We start from the raw sequence: 7,837 nt of genomic DNA, 5'->3' as shown, positions 1-7,837 counted from the left end.
GTGACACGACGAGGAACCGAAACAACCCCGGACCATCAAACACCAATGCTCAGCCAGAACCTGTTTTGGCTGCTCTTGTGAGGCCTAGAAGTGGCCGGGGCAACGGGCGTACAGCCTGATCCCGTGGCTGAAGCTCTTCAGCCGTTCAGACCTAGTTTGGCTGGTGCTAGCAGGCAAGCCAATGGAAATCTGATGAAAACAAATGAAGACTCGCGGACTGCCATGGCCGCAATGATGACTGAGCTGATGATTGGTCCAGGGTCCTAGGCCCGTGTCGGGGAATGCTCCTCCCTCACACTGCTACGCCTTCTCCACCTCCTTCACAGGAACAGGGGCGGAGTGGGTAACAATGAAGGGCGAAGGTAGTCACCACTCCGGAGTTCGTGTTATTACACTGAGGTTCGTCAACCTCAAGTTGAAAAATGTCGGTGACGACGACGGAGGAAAGTGACCGATGGCTTTCCAAAACATAAACCTCCTTCTTTTAAGGAGGTTATGAGCCAATGGCGCGGTCAAACGGCTCCAAGCTATGGAGAAGATATTCAGGGTGGACGAGGTGCCCTGACGCGATGAAGTTGGCTTACTCTGTTTATATGCTGAACAGGAAGCAGAAAGATCGGTGACAAATACCGTGCAGCCATTAGAAGCTGAAGGTCGGGAGATCACTGCCGGTTATTCGAGACATTGTTCTTGGATAACTACTTCCCCTAGAGGTGTGCGTGAACAAAAGCAGAATGAGTATAACGATCTTAAACAAGTGTCTATGTCTATTGACCAATACTTCTCAAATGTTCAACGAGTTGGTGAAATACGCCAACTATGGGCGAGCCTTACCCACCCCGGCTGAAATCACCTCCAAGTTCCAATGGGGTCTTAATGAAAATATGTTCCTGAAGATGTCAAATTGTGACATCCGAGAATTCAGTCGGTTTGTAAACCAGTGAGTAAAGGTGGAGGAAGGGATAGGTGTTCCTAAGCCAAGAGCTTTGAGGCCCTAGCACACCTAGTTCCAATAAGGCAACGGGCTCAGGTTATTGGAAGAACAAGAAGGTGCAAGGCAAGAAGCTGAATGCGAATAAGCCCTTTGACTTGTTCAAAAAACCCGGTGGACTCAGAAGAAGCTTGTTGAGAACAGCCACCCCTCCCAAGTGCAAGGGATTGGAAAGACATAGAGGTCCATGTACTGGTGAGGTGATTTGCTTTAAATGTGGAAGATCCGGTCACTACTCCAGGCAGTGTCTCAGAATGAAGCAAGGACTATGGCAGTTCAAGCTCATCCTGTTCTGCTCGGTTCTGGAGTTCAACCTATGCTAGGTCTCAGACGGTTGGTAGAGTATATACCATGGACCGTCAGCAATCGGAGAAGGCTCCGAATCTAGTGAAAGGTACAATTTACATTGATAATATGGATGTTGAAGTGTTATTTGATTCAGGAGCTACACACTTCTGTATGTCTGATTTTATGGCCGTTGGGCTAAATTTGCAAATGTATGACATTCGCCCTCCAATGAAAGTGGTTACTGCTACTGGAGATGAGTGTTATACATCTGTGTTGTGTAAAGATGTTGAGTTCAAATATGAAGGCCGAGATTACGTGCTGGATTTTATTTGTTTACCTATGATCAGCCTTCAAGTTATCTTGGGTATGGACTGGTTGTCAAAGAACTGTGCTATGATAGACTGCTGCGGTAAAAGGATTGTGCTTGATGCTGATGATTCTGCTACTAGTTCTTCCCCATATCTATCTGTGTTGCAGGTTAGAAAGGCTTTGAGGGCCGGGGCATTGGGATATGTCTTTGTGGGGGGTTTAGTAGGCGGAAGTATGGGAGATTGTCACTATTTCCGTGGTGAGGGAGTTTGTGGATGTGTTTCCCCATGAAATTCCACAACTTCCGCCTCATAGAGAGATTGAGTTCACGATTGATCTGTTGCCTGGTGTGGGGCCTATCTTTCTGGCTCCGTATAGGATGTCACCACCGGAACTAGCCGAGTTAAAGAAGCATATAAGAGCTTTCGGCAAGAGTAAGTGTGTCCCCGTGGGGAAGAGCGGTAGCATGAGATTGTGCACTGATTACCGTCAGTTGAATAAGGTTACCATTAGAGTATCCTCTCCCTCGCACTGTGTTGCAAATTGATTTGAGGTCGGGTTATCAGAGAGAACAGATATGTGTTTGCGGTGTTTAATTACATGAATCTATTTAAGCCGTTTCTGGATCAATTCGTGAGAGAATACATATTCCAAGACAGAAATAAGAAGTTTTCTGGGTTTGGCTGGTTATTACCGGAGATTCATTAAAGAATTTTCAGCCATGGTGTTGCCATTGACCCGTTTGACCCGGAAGGATACTCCATTTGTTTGGACACAAGAATGTGAAGAATGCTTTCAGAGCCTTAAGGAGAAACTGACGACCGCTCCGGTGTTAGTACTTCCCGACCCGGAAGGTGAATTTGAGCTATACAGCGATGCTTCCAAGAAGGGATTGGGGTGTGTACTGATGCAAGATAGGCGAGTGGTAGCTTATGCATCGAGGCAATTGAAACCGCATGAAGAAAATTATCCAACCCATGACCTTGAGCTTGCTGCAATTGTTTTTGGGTTGAAGCAGTGGAGGCATTTCTTGTATGGAATGCAATTTGCAATATTCAGCGATCACAAGAGTTTGAAATACTTGTTTGATCAAAAGGAGCTGAATATGAGACAACGACGGTGGACCGAGTTCCTAAAAGACTATGATTTTGAATTGAAATATCATCCTGGTAAGGCTAATGTTGTAGCGGATGCACTGAGCCGAAAATCCGTGAGTATATCAAGCATGATGATCAGAGATTATGATGTGATTGAGAGGTTCAGAGATATTCAAGTATCTAAAATTTTTCCATGTAAAATTTGTGGCTTTGAAATCACGAGCATTGAGAATGAACTGATGACCAGAATCAAAGAAGCCCAGCTGCAAAATGAAAGTGCTAGACGACTAAAAGGTCAGAGTGGTGTATCCTGCAATGATGAGGGTATACTATTATATCAGGGTCGTGTAGTTGTACCTAGGCAGTTGGCGGAAGAAGTGATGGCAGAGGCTCATAAGGGTCATTTTACAGTTCATCCGGGAGCTACAAAGATGTATCAGGACCTAAAGATGAATTTCTGGTGGCCTGGTATGAAGAAAGATATTGCCGAATTTGTCTCTAAGTGTCTCATTTGTCAGAAGGTAAAGATTGAGCATCAAAAGCCTTCTGGTATGTTACAACCTCTGGATGTTCCTGAATGGAAATGGGAGAGTATCTCCATGGATTTCGTAGTGGGATTGCCGCGAACACAGGCTAGTTATGATTCTATATGGGTGATTGTGGATAGATTGACAAAATCCGCACACTTTTTGCCAGTTCGGGTAGATTTCTCTGCGGAGAGATTGGCTAGGCTCTATGTGAAGGAGATTGTGAGGCTTCATGGGGTGCCTGAGAGCATTGTTAGTGATCGGGACCCGAAGTTCACTTCTCGCTTCTGGGGAGCATTGCAGGAGGCTCTTGGCACTCAGTTGAGACTAAGCACTGCTTATCACCCACAGACGGATGGTCAGACTGAGAGGACCATTCAGACGTTGGAGGATATGCTGAGGGCTTGCACCCTGGAGCAGGGTACTGCATGGGATCGATATCTCCCGCTGGTTGAGTTTTCATATAATAATAGTTTCCATGCTAGTCTGGGTATGGCTCCCTACGAGGCCTTGTATGGTCGCCGGTGTAGGACACCTACCTGTTGGTCTGAGGTTGGAGACACAGAGCGGTTTGGATTGGATTTTGTTCAGGAGACTACGGAGCAGATTAAAATGATTAGGGATCGTCTGAAAAAGGCTCAGGATCGTCAGAAAAGTTACTATGATCTCAAGCATCGACCTCTAGAGTTTGAGGAGGGAGATCATGTGTTCCTGAAGCTGTCACCGGTTACGGGTGTGGGACGAGCCCTTGGAGTGAGGAAGCTGAGTCCGAGATTTATTGGACCCTACCAGATTCTTCGTAGGGTGGGACCGATTGCCTACCAGCTTGCCTTACCTCCGCAATTAGCAAATTTGCATGATGTGTTTCATGTTTCTCAGCTGAGGAAATATGTAGCTGATCCTTCTCATGTGGTTCAACCTGATAATGTTGAAATCCAGGAGAATTTGAAGACTCCTATTGGACCACTGAAGATACTCGAAAGAGATGAGAAGAAGCTGAGAAATAAATCTATTCCTATGGTGAAAGTCCAGTGGGAAGGAAGGACGCCTGAAGAGTCCACTTGGGAGCGGGAAGATGAGCTTCTCCGGCAATATCCTGAGTTTAAGGACAGGTACGTTCTTGATTTTGCGGACAAAATCGCTAAAAGGTGGGGTGACTATAATAGCCCATCTTAATTAATTAGTAAATCAAGTGTAATTAATTAATTAAACATGTTTTAGTGAGTGAAATTAAGTATAAGGCTTAATTAAATGAATCTGAGTCACTTTGGAGTTAAAAAGTGTACTCAGTGAAAATTAAGGGGTATAAATGGGTACTGGCAAAAGTACCCAAAATATAAAAATAAAAATAGTAATATTCCTAGAATAATATTCCAGACTTTTGGGTAAAGTTTGGTAATTATTGGGGTTGAATAGATAGACGAACCAATACCCGCTTAAAGCCACTTAACCTATGTTAAGTGACTAAAAGCCAAAATGAACCCCCATTTCCCACCCATTTCGTCGAGCCAGAAACAGAAAGAAGGAGAAGAAGAAGGAGAAAGAAGAGGAAGGAAGGGAGGAAGAGAGAGAGAGAGATCAAACCTTGATGGTTTTGGATGATTCAAAAGCCTAAATCGCTTAGAATCTCGCCCTCTTTCATAATCCTAGCTTTGTTTTGAGTGGGGAGCATTGTGGAGAGAGATATTACCTCTCAAAAATTCGGCCCTTTGGTGAAAATTGGGGTTTTGAGAGTTTCTACCTCCATTGAAGCTTGAGGAGCCATCAATCCTTGGTTGTGTGACCATTGGTGGTAAGATTCTAACCCTTGAACCTCATGATTCCTAGAAATTTGCATGAGTTAGGGTTTGTGAATAGTAAATTGGGATTTTTATGAAATGTAGTCGAATTAGCTATGTTCTAGGAAGAATGGAGCTTAGAGCATGTTATGGAAAATGCTAGGAATGTCATTTAATCGGTGGAAATGAGCCTAGATAGTCATTTGATAATTGTTCATAATATTGGAAAATTCATGCTTGGATTGGTTAGTATTCTAGCATGTTGAACAATTAGTGAGTTGAATGATTGATTTGATCCTTGTGATGTCTAGGATTGAGACATTTGGACCAACCGTGAGTGATCAACCATTGGAGCAAGCTATGGAGCTTGAATAGCTCATTGGAATTGGTAAGCTCATACTTGGGTTGTGCTTTGAATTGAGTAATTGATGGTTGATTGTGAAATACTCTTGGATGCAATGTGTTGATTGCATTACACCATGTGTAGGTGTTGGTTTTGGAGTAGAGTATTGTTGACATTGGTGAAGAACAAAGGTCGACTGAAGCATTGAGGTAAGCCTTCGGACCTTGGGTGTAATTCCCTTGACTGTTCTACCAAGCCCTGAAAGGGTGGAGGTTGTGATTGTGTATATAAATGCAATAAAATAGTGTAATGCTTTGTTATACGTATGTGTATGCATTTGGTGTGGCATAGGATGGTGTTTCCCTATGTTGGTATGTTGCATGACGATGCGTAAATCATACTTGGTAGTTAGCTGGCCAGTAGGACTATTTGCATCTGAGTTTCCTTAGGACAGCTTGAGAGCTCGAGGGATTTCTCCTGGAGATGTATTGCACTTTGCATAGATATGTATTTACTGCATTATTATTGTTATTGCTATTACACTGATATGGAACTGTGGGGTGGAGAGATGCTCCAAGGACCCCTGGTTTACTGGATATATTCGTATATCTCACCCCGTGTTGTGGGGACCCCCTTTCAGGTAAGGATGCTGCAGGAGCCTCTGGTGGCAAGTGGCCATATCTGGATTATGCATGAAATATGGCATTTCTTTGAGTTTATGCATGCCTTTTGTAGTTGTCATGTATAGGATTTTATTTTGAAAGCCCATGATCATATGTATATCTTGATTCATTGGATGAACTTAGCCTATGCTCATGCCTTTGGTTACACCTATTGTTGATGGGAGCCAAGGGAATGATCATAGTGTTTTGTAAGCTAAGTTCTATGAATTGTAAAGGATATGTAATGTAAATGATGTCTACTTGGAATTCAATATATGCATGCTTGTTATGTATTGAGTTGTTGAATTGGGTGGGCTGAAAATCAATTAGGTACCCTCTTCGTTTAAACTGGTAAACGATGAGAAAACAAAGGTCATGCTGCCCAAATTCTAGCTAAATCTCATGAGGAGAGGTTGGATGAGTGCTAGGATTTAGTTTTGGGGCATGGACATTTGGGGTTTGTAATGGGGATGCATTCTCCCCTAGGCTTGGACTTGAGAAATGTGGGAATTGGAATCCCCTGGCAGCGCGCTTAAGCGCCCAGGAGCGCGCCCAAGCGCCCTGCTGCCCCTGCGAGTGCCAATGCATTCTGCCTCCTCGCGCTGGAGCGCCCAAGTGGGGGCTTAAGCGCCCAGGATTGCGCGCTGGAGCGCCCTGGCGTGCGCTTAAGCGCCCCTTGCTGCAGAAAGTTGGGTGGCTTACTGCCCCCTCGTGTTTTAGCGCCCAGGGTGGGGCTTAAGCGCCCAGGGTTGCGCGCTTGAGCGCCCTGGTCCGCGCTTAAGCGCCCTTCGCCACTGAAGGAGGAGATGCTTCTGTCTCTGCGCGCTAAAACGTCCCAGTGGGAGTTTGAGCGCCCAGGCTAGCGCGCCTGAGCGCCCTGTTGCGCGCTTAAGCGCCCATCCACACTGGAAATGCTGATGCTTACTGCCTCCGTGCGCTTAAGCGCCCAGATGGAGGCTTTAGCGCCCGATAGCGCGCGCTTGAGCGCCCGGTAGCGCGCTGAAGCGCGCGGGGCCTGTGACCAACACTCTCTTGTGTTGCTTCAAATTGTCCTAACTTGGGCTACAGTGCTCCGATTTGAGCACGGATTGAAGCCACGGGTAGCTAATGAAGAAACCTACAATATAGTAGAAGTTTTGAACTAAACAAGAAGTAAATTAATGGTTTAAAAATGGGAAATGAACATGATGTTAAGCTTAATTTATCTGTTTCCGCAAGGTAATATGGTTATGATCACGAAATTGGGTATTATAAGTCCGGTACGTTTTAAAATGAAAAATTTATCCGGATTTTAATTGAACCCATGTGATTGTAACTGCGCTTAATATCATAATGCGATGTTAACAAACCGGTTCTAGAACGGGGTGTTACAGCATTACTGAAAAAACTTAGAACAATTATTGAGGCCCTGAAGTCATAGTTCATTGACTTTCTTTAATTTCGCAAAATTATGAAGGTGATCAGTTGCCTTCTTAATTGGAGTACATCCATTGATAGGGGTCACTTTCATTCTCCTTTATACTAAGCTTATTAATTATTATCAACAATTTGGTTTTTGCTCAATTGTTGGAACGAACCATGTCCCCATATACCCAGCTTTGTAGCTTAAGTTCAATCTCGCAAACTGAAACTGACCTTTATCACTGTTTTGGTGGCTGTAGCTATGAAATGATTATCCTTTCAAGTTTCAACAAATTTCAAAAGCATAAAGAGAATCATATAGTGGCGGAATGGCAGTGGCAGTCTTTATCATCATTGCTGCAATCATGGCTATCACTCATCTAAGTTTCCTTGGCCATGACCAACTGTTATGATGAGAGCATGTCAGCTCTGATATATAAT

At 44.3% G+C, this 7,837-nt stretch overlaps 1 long non-coding RNA gene across 1 annotated transcript; it reads left to right on the top strand.

Annotated features, from left to right (window-relative positions):
• The first annotated feature begins 4,725 nt into the window (after nucleotides 1-4,725).
• Nucleotides 4,726-6,229, top strand: LOC133315206 (uncharacterized). The gene is made up of 4 exons (XR_009752043.1): nucleotides 4,726-5,004; nucleotides 5,302-5,378; nucleotides 5,478-5,542; nucleotides 5,974-6,229. It is a non-coding gene; the product is annotated as an uncharacterized LOC133315206 (long non-coding RNA).
• Nucleotides 6,230-7,837: the final 1,608 nt, after the last annotated feature.

This window comes from Gastrolobium bilobum, unplaced genomic scaffold (genome assembly GCF_033153095.1).
Source record: "Gastrolobium bilobum isolate Gb01-03AN ecotype WA unplaced genomic scaffold, APGP_CSIRO_Gbil_v1 utg13952, whole genome shotgun sequence".
Taxonomy (NCBI): domain Eukaryota; kingdom Viridiplantae; phylum Streptophyta; class Magnoliopsida; order Fabales; family Fabaceae; genus Gastrolobium; species Gastrolobium bilobum.
The sequence above is the reverse complement of the archived record's forward strand: the minus strand, read 5'-3'. Positions and strand labels throughout refer to the sequence as shown.